Here is a 13,332-nt window from a genome sequence, read left to right as displayed (position 1 = left end):
GGGTCACTTTTATCATATTGAATGTTATGTTTTGATGTGTATCTACGTATTTTAATTTCAAAATATGGAAATAAGGTCAAATTATATAATTTCACTTACGGTGTCAATCTAATTTTATTATTATTTATGGAATTTAATACACGTAACAAAAAATCTTTAATTTACAAGCATTAATTAACTTAAGATTTTCTACAGAAACTTGTATGCTTCCGATCATTAAACTTCATTAATCATCACTTTACTATACGTAGCCATGAAACCTGGAAGTTCATAACGAAATTCTCTTTGCTTTTATATGCAAGACGGCGAATATTTATATCAAACAACGAAAGCAGAAAAGCAAGCAAATCCCTGTGATTTGCGAAATTGCTCCTATCGATAATTTGACTTATTAATAGCTACAAAAGATTTACTCGAAAAAACAAAAGAATTATACGTATCGTTGGACCAATCATTTTACTGATACGTAAAATGATATTTGTTATCCATATCGTACAAGAACGATTATTTATACAAATTATACAGTCTATTGAATGTTAGGGTGTCAAGAACCCCGTAGATCGAACGAACTCCTTGGCGACTACATTTCCTAACTAGTTTCATCTCGAAACCGATTTAACCACCATAATAAAAATTGGTATTGACGTCGATCGTATGAAGATATACCAAATTTCCTTAAAATTTATTCTAAATTTCTCACAAGTACATGAATATTCTCAGGTTAATTATAAAAAGAGAAAAAATATTTATTCTTTTTTCTTTACTATTATATTATATTTTATATTACAAATAAGAAATTTTTCGTACTCGTAATGTATCATATGATGAAGACGTTAGTCCATTTTGCTCTTTCGTCGCCTCTCCTACTCGACTCGCATAGAAAAGATAACAGGCCAACAATGGGAATAATGGCCTTTATATCTGTTTTCCCTGTAATAAAAGCACATGGTGGTTGCAGTCGTCGTATCCTTAGGAATAAGTACGAAGCAAATTCGTGTATAAGTTCTCGATATTCTTAACACGATTTATTTTAAAAATAAATCATCATTGACTCATGAAAGGAATGACTGAAGCCAATGCCTAAGTTATCGCATCGTATTTTCCGTTCTCTTTATCACCCCTTCGATTTTCTCATATCTTCTCTACGATACTTTCGTTTATAATATACTGATATTATAATATTTATATAGTTTACTGTAGATAGCTGAGTTTCCTTTCGTTTCATTTCCCTTCTTCTTAGATAAATAGAATGTTGGGAGTTTCATTTTGGGATAGAGGACAGATAAGGTCACTGGCTGTTATAAATTTAAATATATATTTTTCATTAGAACTTTTAGTAATTGAAACATATTTTTGTTTCTTTTTATTTTTACATCGTTTCGTGCTTTATCGAGCATTGTGAAGCAAATATTTTATTATTAAATATCGAAATAACATAACCGGAGTAAATATATACCTACGAAATTAGAAAATTCGTTCTCATTTGATTTAAATAATTAAACGTTCCTTTAAAATTTTGATTCACATCGTCGGCAATTTTATCTTTCAAATTTCCAAAGCGTTTGAAAAATCTTTATTCCGGGAAAAGTTGAAACAACGAGACACGGAATATCGAAGATACGTTGATACAACGAAACTGAATGAATGATATTTTACATTGACCAAAGATACTAACAAACGATTACCAATAGTAACTTTCAACAATAGAAAAAATAAATTGAAATTAATTCGATTGAAATAGAAGAAATGCTCAAAATTCGAAAGTAGCTACGATAGGTACCGAGAAAATAGGATGACGTAATGACATTAAATAAAAGGATATAACGAGGAATCGTATGAAATATGAATTCTGATGTAAGTTGTGAATTGAATTGCTACTTTAAAAGGATTAGAAGTAAGAGGCAGTGATAGATAACGAAACAAAATGTTTATGTGTACTTACTTACTGGGTACTTACTCACTGAATTACCGTCATATCGATAATGTTCTGCCATCTGTTGGTAGATGTTGACATAATAAAGCTGCAGTTGCACGGAGGATATCGTCGCAACTCCATGTTGAAGAACTTTGACTTTTGGGATCTTTACTACGATAATTTACAATATAGTTTATAATATAACATACATTGTAAATGTGCTTTTTAAATCAACTAATCATGTGTTTATTTCTTTATTTAAGTAGGAAATTTTAGCTTTATTAGCGAAATTTCATAAATCTATGTTAATTGTCATATTTTTTCTCTATTAGGTATTACGCACATATCGTATCATATGAAATTCAGGCTATCTTTCGATAATTTATCCGATGCGCTTTTACGTACATTCGAATTTGGCAGTGTTTAATAAAATTAAAAGCGTTATTATATTTATAGAATTAGTACGAAAGATTCTTTTTTGGGAAGAAAATTAGAATTTAACGTTTATCACAATCGCATACGGTGATCTTTTCCAAAATGTTGGAGACATCGATGCCTCGTAGAACGTGCGTCACGTCACGGAAGTATCCAGTTCACGTTTAAATTCCCTCGTATCCCTTCTATCTTGCGATTAATTGTTTAAAATGTGTGTAACAATTAGAAATGTAAATACGAAGAAGCATCTTTCCATTCTTCTAATATCTGTAAAGTTCGTTGAATTTACTCCAACTGAAAGGGAAATAATTTTACATCTACGATAAATAAACACGAAGAGTTATTAAAAAGTCGTTAATGAGAGCTGCAAGTGAATGAAGCGCGCCTTTCCACGGTAAACAGTATCCTCGGTTCTCATCATTGTAATCAATCTTGCGCTCAACACTATACTTATGACATCTTCGTATAATTTAAAGAAAACAAACAAACAGGCAATATACATAATTAATATTTAAAATTAAAAGTTCCAAGTCAGGAAAGACTATTCGCTGACTATATTATATCGTTTTCTTAAATATCTTCGATCAAGCCATCTATTCAGACAGAACGGATATCCGCGAATCTTCGCAAGATGTCCAAATACGACCTTCTGGATAAATGCAACGCTCGGAAACAGCGAAGGTGTTTAGTTCGGGTCGAGTGCAATTTAAGCGGACGCGTTCGTTGCACGCACAATTAATTACGCGGCCGTAACTGATATCGCAATATGCAAATTCATCGAGATTATTGCTAAACGTTCGATCGTACCGTTAAAGAAAAATTCATCGTAAAAGCGACGTATCTCAATCGGATTACAGGATATTTCCTTATCAAATTATTCCTCGGAGGAGCCACTTTTTAAAATGTTTATCTTTCTTTGTTAACATAAATTAGAAGTGTTCTATCGTTAGTTGGAATTAAATTAATCAATTCGCGCATACTAGAACGGATAAAGATATCAGAGATCGATCAAATATCTGATAACGATAACGTCTTCAGGCGATGATAGTGAGTGATGTAAACCCAAGGACGTTGATAGAGCAATCGAATCGGCTATTCGAAACGTTTCAGTCATTTCGATATTCTATATCAACGCGTTTCTCGAACGTCATAGCCGCAATTTCGCAAGAACGTTCTCATGACACGAACCTCGACACCGTGTGTTTCTAACTCTTTATAGAACAACCGAGCCAAGGTGAGAAGCAAAAGTACCGTCCTGATGAACTATCAAATCCTGGATCGAATCACCAAACGTCATAACTTCCGATTGTAATTAGCAAAAATTTAAAAATATTGTAATCAGCAAGAAATTATCGCAAGGAAGCTTCGTACTCGGAAAGAAATCCTCACTCTCGAGGATTCTCTTCCGGTTCTTCGATATCTTCGATATATTTCTTGGTATCGTGGAATTTCGCAATGAGCCTGAATTCCAAGCGATAGATCGACCGTTGTTACACGTGTCTCCAAGCATCGGTCAACCGGGTTTGACATAAAAAATCGTCGAAGGGGCAGCGGGTCTGGGATTTGCGAGACGAAGAAGGGGCGACGGAGAGGAGGCTTTGAAAAATCGTGAGAGGAAGGAAAGAGAGAAAGAGAGACTCGCTCTCTAGCCTCGTGTATGCCGTGAAAGTTATAGCGAAGAGAGGCAAGCAAGGGGGGATTCTGAATCGCTTCTGGTACCTCTGGTAGATCGTGGCTAAGCCAGTCGCTCGCTCGCCGCTCACCTAAACGGCTTTCACCTGGGCGATTACGAAGATCCTTGGTCGTCGACCGCCTTCGAACGATCGTGTTCAACGGACAACCGTTCTCTCAATCTGCGCGGATGCACACGAAAATCCCGTGGTTCCGTGGCCGGTGATCGGTGATCGACCCAACAGTCGACATGTCTTCTGGATGGTGAATGGTGTATTTCCTTCGTAGAAATAGTGTCTTTATACGATCAAGAGGAAACGAGGGATTTTGTTGTTCGCCAGCAAGTTAGAGAGCCTGTCAAAAGCATCGTTGACGATCGGCTGACGGCTTTGGTCCGCTGATCCAGTTGGACGAATCGGTCTGATCGGTTTCTGTTTCGACTTCAACAGGAGGTTTCACTTTCGTCTAGCAGGTACGTGGTTTTCTGTGCTTGTGTTTTCATCGACGATGCGACGCGGAGAAAGTGCGGTATTGCCGTGTTCTCGAGACGAATCGCACGGTACAACGTGATCTTCGATGCGCGAATATTATTATTTTTATTTTTGTCGTCGTATTTAGTTTTGTTGCACCGCGTATGCGGTTGCGTTTCGCTTCCATTGGACGCGCGGGACCAGGTGAATTCCAATCGGTTCGAAATCGTGGTCCCGCGGCCAGAGTACGTGACCCGTTTCTTTCTTTCTGGGGAACGTTCCTCTGGCGCGACTGTTGACTTTCTATTGTACATCGAAGCCACGAGGTTTCGTAATTTCGTGAATGATCCGATCGCTTCCGACCGTCTTGCCAACCGATGACAGCTGTTTTACTTGGAATCACGGGATTACTGAACCGCTTGGCAATGCGTTTGACGCTTTATGGTCGTTGGTACAAGGCGATGAACCCCGACGAACCGGATGAATTATGGAAATGCTTGTTGTCTGCAGTGTCAACTTACATCGATTTCGTCGGGTTACATCAAATTACGTTTGGTTTGTTTAAAGTATCTTTGCGGAAGATGTATGGTTCGCCTATGAATATACATCTAAATTCTCTTTCATCTTTTCTTCCATTTCTATTATACTATCTATTTATAGTTCTACATAGTTTTATAACTCTTTCGCTTCTTCCATCAATTCACTGGTTTGATGACATTAATTAATCGTTGTCTTTACTAAAGAGATACAGAATGATAATTTTCTATAAAATACCCATAATATGAATTATGGATTTATTTGTTATTACACCAGTTGTATTTAATGTTTAACGTTAGCTTCGTGGTAACAGATTTGTAATTCTGTTTGTTTGTTAATTATTGTATTATAATTATTCGTAGAATATTTATTACGAACCTCTGTTGTTATTTACCCCTATCGTTAAATTTTGTCAGATTAAATTCTATTTTTTATTACGTATGAGTTTATCTTTAAATATGCAAATGTCACTTAAGAATTTTCAAATTCTAGTAGCGTAGAACTTCATAGAAAAATGATAGGAGAATTTATTTCTGGATAACAAAAATACCTTCCTAGGAAATATGTGGTTTCTCCACTAACCAGTTAGCATGTAACACCTGATTTGCAAGTTTGCGGCTTGTCGGAAGTTTGAGTTTCAATCGAATCGAATCAAATTTCAATTTCACCAGAGAAATGAGATTTAAATTTTAGCAGACAATCGATCTTTTTAATGTAATTAGGCAACTGATAGCAGTTCCTAGTCACTTGTCACGATATTGTGATAAACGTGACGAGTGTCGCGCGCCTCGTTTGTCGTCGCATTAGAAAACGCGGCAAAGTTTCTGATCATCGAGACAGAACGGAAAATATTCTGTGAAATATTATAATTTTACTAAGTACGCAAATTTTTCTGCCACTTACGGGAAATTTAAAATTGTCATAGTACACAGAATACATAGGATACGCAAATATACGCAAGATAGAATGTTATATGTACAGTATTGGGTAATTGGGAAAAATCTTTGTTTAAATTCCATTTTCTCGATTGTACTTAGCAAGGTATTAATCTGTACAAATATTCATAATCTATTTATAACTAAGCAGCAATTTGAATTGTGCTATTTCTACAAATGGTACAATTTAATTTATAAATTTCTAAATTGATAAATATAATTTAATAATAATTCTAATAATTATTAAATTTAGGAAAATAAAGGAACAAGTTATTCGTGTTGGCCGTCGCGTACGGTTCCGTTGTCTAATTATGAGAATGCGTGATTTCCATATCAGTACTAGCGATTGAGATTTCATTGATCATTTTGCAAGACAACACGCTAACGTATAACGGTATTGCAAAAGAGCGACGAGGGCGTGAGGTGGAAATTAGATATTTATAGGACGGTCTGACGTGTTGCCGATGCCGTCTCTCTCTCTCTCTCTTTCCTACTGTTTTTACTTTCGTTGATTATTCTCCTTTTTTTCTTCGTTTTGAGATACTAATTTGTCGAGGATCGAAGAGATCGTTTAGAAAGTATGGTGCGCTTCTTGTTCGACTCTTTAATCGCGGTGCGTTGCGTGATCGATGTTATATGTTTTCGATTGCATGTTGCATAATTGGCAAGAAAGTGGTTCCCTTCGAGTTTCCGTTGATAGAATGGTTTAAATAGGAATACATACTTCTATGTAAATTATTTGTATCAAACAACAGTTTCTAATTTACTAATTTCTTTCCGATGTTTTTCTGTTTCCAATTCGCTTCAACTTATTTTTAATTTATTTACAAAGTACAGTGTTTCCGAAGTTTCGTTACGTAGGATTTTCTGTACTAAACTCGCATATCGATTAAGTGTCAAATTTATAAGACGAATATCAACGAAATCTGATAATACGTTGATATTGGATCGAGACGCTATTATAATCGACATTAATCAAGATTCGAGTAATTATTAAATAATTTGAGAGGCTACTTTATCTTGATACGTCTCTTTGTATCTCAGGATGTTCTATAAAATGGTCGATCAAATAATGGATGACGTATCCTGTAATGATACATCGTCGTCATAAGTATCTTTATCGACCTAATATCTGTGTAATGTCTAAATTTTTACATCGAAAACCGGAGAGTACTCTTTACACGCTCGTATAATGTTCAATTAACGAGTTGTAGTGTGTCGTTTGAACAGGTGAATCTTTGATTGTAGATATGTACTCTAAAGATAGATTGGAACAGTAAAAGATGAAAAGTAAATCAACGAAAGCATCAAGTTAATCCATAAATTCGTGCCACAAGTTAATTTTAATCCGTTTGTGTTATTTTTTAGTTACAAAGAATTACATTTGTTTTCTATAATACTGTAGAATATAGAAATTAGATATCCCTATATCCATATATTAAAAGTTTTATTTTCTTTGTTTATTACGCAATGGTCGTACTTTATCAATATACCATTGTACTGCTACCAAACGATTCATTTGTAAGGTCTGTCAATCCGTAGGTTTCTGACTGAAGCGAAAAACTACGATCAACTAGTCCTCTTCCTCTTATAGCTAAATAATACCTAAACAGATACTGTTTAATGAATCTATTTAATAAACTGAATTCTTACTATCTCGATTATAGCGCTGTAATGTGACCCTTGTACAATTTTCACCCATTACGTGTTTTTAAGAAGTTAAACAAAAATTATTCCAGCACCTGTAGACTTACCAGATATTCCAAGTAATAACATTTCTGAACCGTGTGATGAAAAATGATTCAGTTCCTCGAATTTAGAAAAATGTCTTATCTTCCGATGAAAAAGTTTTCCTTTGTAATAAAATCTGTTATTATCTCTCTTGAATCATCGAGGAACAATAAGCCACGATGTTCTGAACTTTGAAGCTTCTAAATCGTAAATCCGTACGCAACTGTTTTTTTACTACAATCATCGATTAGAAATGGGATCCGTCAAAGAGAAAAAAATCATGCGATTGTTATCGATATGTTCGCGATAGACGGGTTTAATTTTTACTTGTAATAAAAATGATTTTCCTTTTAATGCTCTTCTAAGGTCGATCAATACAGACATTGACCCATATATGTGCAAATAACATTATGATGATCGTTATCGGTTTTATTATCTCTTACATGTCCACTAGATGTGGCAACTGAAATTGCGCAAACAGACCGGATTAAAGATTGAAAGAACGATAATCGATAAAGATAATGCAGTTTGCAATTAAGTGCAATTGTAAAATCTATTTCAATTTTCATCGTTCTAGTTAAAATCTGTTGCAATTAATAGATTCGAAAAGATATGATATTACAGGCATGATAGAAATAAATTAATGACAGGAAGTAATTTAGTAAATACACGTACAAATACTAGTTAATATTATCGGTAGTCAAGCATATTTTAATTTTTAATTCTTGCCACAAAGTTTACCTTACAATTTCTTGAATGTCGTAGTAACGGAAGATAAAATACGACAAAGAAAATGATAATAATGCAACGAGATTAAGAAATTATTGTTAAAATCGTACATAGTAGATTTCAGTGTGACTTATATCTTAGAATCGCATTGCCTCTCGTCATTGAGGTTTATTAGTTCCTGCGCTATCAAGGTAACTATTTTCTTGAAATTATGTCGAATTACATCGAATTATTCGAACGAAATATTTTCGAAAGATTTCAATATTCAAGCCATATCGATCGATACGATGCAACTTTGAAAGTTGCTTCGATCAAACGTTCACTGCAATATCATATATCAGGGAACATTATTATCTTTCTGTCACCCGTTCAAGAATCTTATTTTTCTTTTTCGTTATTCCAAGAAAATAAGCTAGTTCGAATAAGTAGAAATAATCCCTAGTAACTGAACAGAGAAATCTAATTTAGATAAATATCAAATATTTGATCGTAATACACATTCACAAGTGTATTAGTACAAAAGTGCATTGATAAAATATATTTATTCCGCTATCTTACAATAATTTATAACACAATTTTACACGTTATTTGATCATAAGAAAGCAATTCCAAATCCTACACTTTTATTTAATTAACATTACATTAATCTACGATTTGTCTTTAAATTATATTTTAATGATACATATAAAGAAATGCATTTATGTAGATACGATACATATAGGTGAAGAGGAGATTCTTTCTCGCGATTAAACAACTAGGTACATACATAGTATTTGACGTGCAATCCAATAATAGATTACACTGTTACTAGTGTTGCATCAAATTAATATTCACTCATCTGACTATCTTCTTATAGCGAGTTTCGAAATTGTTGCGACGCTGTTAATGTCAAAGACAGACGAACGTAAGATGCTTAAATTATTATTTTCAAAATGTTGAAATTTTGTCTAATTATATAACGATTTACAAATCCATCCAAAAGATATTACATTATGAATATTATGGTAGAATTCCTCCGACATATATTAATCTGTCATTAATTCAATATTCAAATATTAATTTAATTAATCAATTATATGCATATATACCTACTATTTAAACGCATGTCCCTTCTATCATTTTAGTATGAAATTAATGTAATTCATAAACGAAACGATATGTACTTAAAAAGCAGAGAAACAATAAAGTTACGACAATGTGCAACTTTGAGAATGTTCTCATTCTGAAATATGTATGTACTTGCAGTACGAGGCAAAATACATTTATGGAGGCATTTACGTCCAGCCTAACATATGAAAGAATTTAGCGGTACGAAAGGTATACGATTACTCTTAGAATATTCCGTGAGACAAATCCCTATTTAGGATTCATTTCTCTAGTTGTGCTCGTATAATTTATCGTTGTTCGTCGTTAAAATAATAAAACATTTAGCGAACGAAACATACTTTTGTTCAAGCTCTATTTCCTTATTAACGTCGATAAAAATTTGTATTTTTACGTACAAACATCCGCGGTGTAATTATCACCTTTCTCTCTACTTCCCGGGCATCGAAGCGGCTATTAAGTGGCGCATTTTTCATTTTCCCGCGATTGTAAATCCCACCATTCATCAGAAACGTGCAATATCCACAGCGTAGTAATCATTGTAATTTTTACTGAGTGAAAAAAATCTTCGTCTAAGCTCCGTTGTCTTAACAATCTTCATAAATGTTCGAATTTGCCTACATATCTATACTTTCTACGTTTCTCCGTAATCCAGTCGTTCAAATTCCACACCATCTATCAAGAACACGCCACGACCTCGGCAGATTCACTCAGACACGATGTAATATTTCTGCCGCGTTGAGTTTTTCCTGCGGCAAACTTTCGAAGAGCTCGCGTGTGGCATTAAGAAAGCGATCGAAGATGACAAAGTCAAGTGAATCACACGCGTCGCGTGGGAATCACGCGTTGCGCCTAGAGACACAGTAACCCATCGACGACACTAGGATATAAAAGAGGAAGCGGGTTGCCGGATACGCGGGAAAACTGTTGATTCACAAAGAATTTACAGCGAGAGGAACCGGTTAATCGTCGTTCGCGTCTTTGTACGTGTTCTATTCGTGTAATCGATTCGAAATATCCTCCATTGCAAGGTCGTTCCTTTCTCCCTAGGCTCGCGTTCTTCTGCGAAAGTGTCTCCCTTTTCTTAATCCCGTGATTCATTCGCGCTCGTTACCGTTTTCGTAAATTCCTCCGCGATTCGAATCATCGATCGTTTCCCCATGTCACCTTTTCGTCATTTTGCGATACGAGAGGGGCAAGAGTTGCGGGATCCGTTTGTTTGCTGAAAAATGAATCCGTGTGTCAGTTCTTTTGGCTTGTCTCTAGACAAGATGAATTTTAAAGTGATTTGTTTTAGGATTAGCCTGTTTTAGAGATAGTCATTAAGAGACAGCTTATCAAGGAAATCCGAGTTTTTAATATAATTGTTGTTATATGTAAGTAATCTACGGAGATCAGTTTTTAAGTGTTTATTGTTTAAGATACGTCCTTTTCCTTGAACCATATGGAGGCATCTAGATAGCAGTTGTAGTTGAAAATGAAGCGCGATTATAGCGTAGAAATTGTAAAAAAAGTATGGAGAAACATATGGGAAATTTATTAAAAATGAATATATATATATATATTTACTTTATAAATTATTTTAAAATATAGCGTTAGCTTTTATCAAATTTTTGCCGAAATTATCAACATCTTTGGGAAATGGTGTTTCTTCTGCAGGTATTAATTAAACGAAAAGAATAGTCTAATCATTGTTATCAGGTCTAATCGCTAGAATGGGAATGGTGATCGAAATATGTTTTATGGTAGCAATAAAATTTCTGTTGAATCAATAACTTCTTCGGTATAAGCCATTCAAGTTTACTTTTGTCATTCGGTTGCAACTCGAGGATCAATATGTTAGCCACTATGATCACCGGATTTAACTTAGATTTTTTATTGTATGCTATTATTTAAATTTAAATTATTCAAGAAATACGTATTCATATTATGTATATTTTCATATTTTTTATAACAGTAACTCAAATGGCTTCGTTCAATTTTATGAAACATCCTGTAGTTTGTCACGCGTATGGAACCACGTTCCACGCAGTCGATTCGGTCGGTAGATGTAGCGCGACATTTGGATCTCTGTCATCGGTGTCACGGCTACAAGGAAGCGTTACCGTTATCTCCTTCTGTCGAATAATCGAGTGACTCGTGTTAGTATGCGCGATTCAATCGACTGAAAATATACGGCGTCCAGCGAAGAAAGTTTTCCACTTAATGAAGCTTTTATCCACAAACGATCACGTTTAGTTGATTATGAAAGAGAAACTATTAGAGAAATTATTAGATGTTTTAGCAAAAGAAGAATTGGAGCAGAGAAGTAAAATGTATAATATTAAGTTGTTATATCGACGTTGGTATGGGATAAGAATGGAAACTAGGACGTTCGTGTTAACAGCAAAACGAAACAGTTAAGCGAACGTTTTTGGAGAAATCGCTGAAAATAGTAGCGTTCGACATTTAGAATTTTTTCATCGACGCGGTACGTAATCGGTAGAAAGTAGTACGTTTGATTTTGTACTTTTTTCATTTCCAAGGGAGATCGCAAATTGCATATTTCTACAAAGTTTCGGTGTGTTCGTTAAAAATTCAAACTTCAAAAACGCTTACTCGTCCATAATATCTGTAAGACGAACAAGCTTTTGATCAGACATTTTGTACCAAAATATTTAAATCTCCAACAATATACAGTCTTATAAATCTGTGAAACTTCTACGAAATAAAACTACATATGACTTAAAATTAAAAAATAGACAAAGTAAGGGATCAAATAAATTAAACACAAATCACAAATTGCTAATTTTGATGGTAATTCTAGTACCTGTTAAAAATCATATTAACTCAACTTCCATTTACTATTACTACCGCAATCATATCCGTACACCTTGTACGCTCCCATAATGTTCCCTTCTACGCAACGCACACATATACGATCCAAAAAAGGAAATACCATGACCGGATAGCATTCGAAGTTAACAGTCGAGAAGACGGAAAGTTGGCGCATATAGAAGTAATCGTAGGTATACGGTATACACGTTTGTTGAATTCCTCGTTAAATGCAGGGACAAGTGGTCGCGAGAGCCAAGCGAAGTTGGCTGAACCGCGACAAGGGTTAAAGCATCGAGGGGAAGGCGAACAATTCCATGGTGGACAATGACTCATAGGACAACGGCCTTAAGACGACGAAAAGTGGTAGCCTAGGGAGTAGAGACACGCACTATAACCATGCATAACCTCACGATGTTTCTATGGTCGTACTCGCTTGACGTTTATGCATGCGAGCATAACTTATGATCGGAATAAAATACAAGAAGAATAGACTATATACGAAGCCTGATAAGCTTCACGCAGACATTCCATCGTATTTTTTCATGTTTCCTGCGAGACTCTTAATGGTACCAACGTCTCGCTGGTTCAAACACGATTTCTTTCACAATACTTCGACATCGAATCGAAGGCAAATTTTGCGAACATAAGGAAGCCGTTAACCTCGATTGGGTATTTCGAAGCTTTTATTTTTAACGTTCGACTTGCTTCGTATTTTTGATAGATTTTTTGTCTCGTAAAATTGTTGCGCTCAAAATTGAGGGAGCTGTAGGTGACAAAGATGATCCGTGTCAAATTTTTAGGCTTCTCGAATAATGACGTATTACAACAGTTAGAAAACAGAACGACAACGTGATATCAATGTTATACAAAATCTCCTGTATCTTGATTTATTGCCGAACGAAGATTCTTCCTATTTAAAAACTCTATATTAATTTTTAAAAATAAATATACCTAAGAAATAGAATTTTCATTGAGAATGTTTGAGAAT

At 34.7% G+C, this 13,332-nt stretch overlaps 1 protein-coding gene across 5 annotated transcripts in view; it reads left to right on the top strand.

The window, feature by feature from the left end:
- The first annotated feature begins 3,539 nt into the window (after positions 1-3,539).
- Kkv (hyaluronan synthase-like protein kkv) overlaps positions 3,540-13,332 on the top strand; it is a 34,091-nt gene continuing 24,298 nt past the window's right edge. For 2 of the 5 annotated variants that reach the window (XM_072017366.1, XM_072017368.1), the window contains exon 1: positions 3,540-4,493. The gene's annotated coding sequence lies outside the window, so the exon portion shown is untranslated. The remainder of the gene's footprint in view (positions 4,494-13,332) is intronic. The other 3 variants (XM_072017365.1, XM_072017364.1, XM_072017363.1) reach the window with 2 other exon arrangements.

The sequence above is a fragment of the Bombus fervidus genome, chromosome 14 (genome assembly GCF_041682495.2).
Source record: "Bombus fervidus isolate BK054 chromosome 14, iyBomFerv1, whole genome shotgun sequence".
NCBI classification, from domain to species: domain Eukaryota; kingdom Metazoa; phylum Arthropoda; class Insecta; order Hymenoptera; family Apidae; genus Bombus; species Bombus fervidus.
This window is presented reverse-complemented; position numbering and strand designations above follow the sequence as displayed.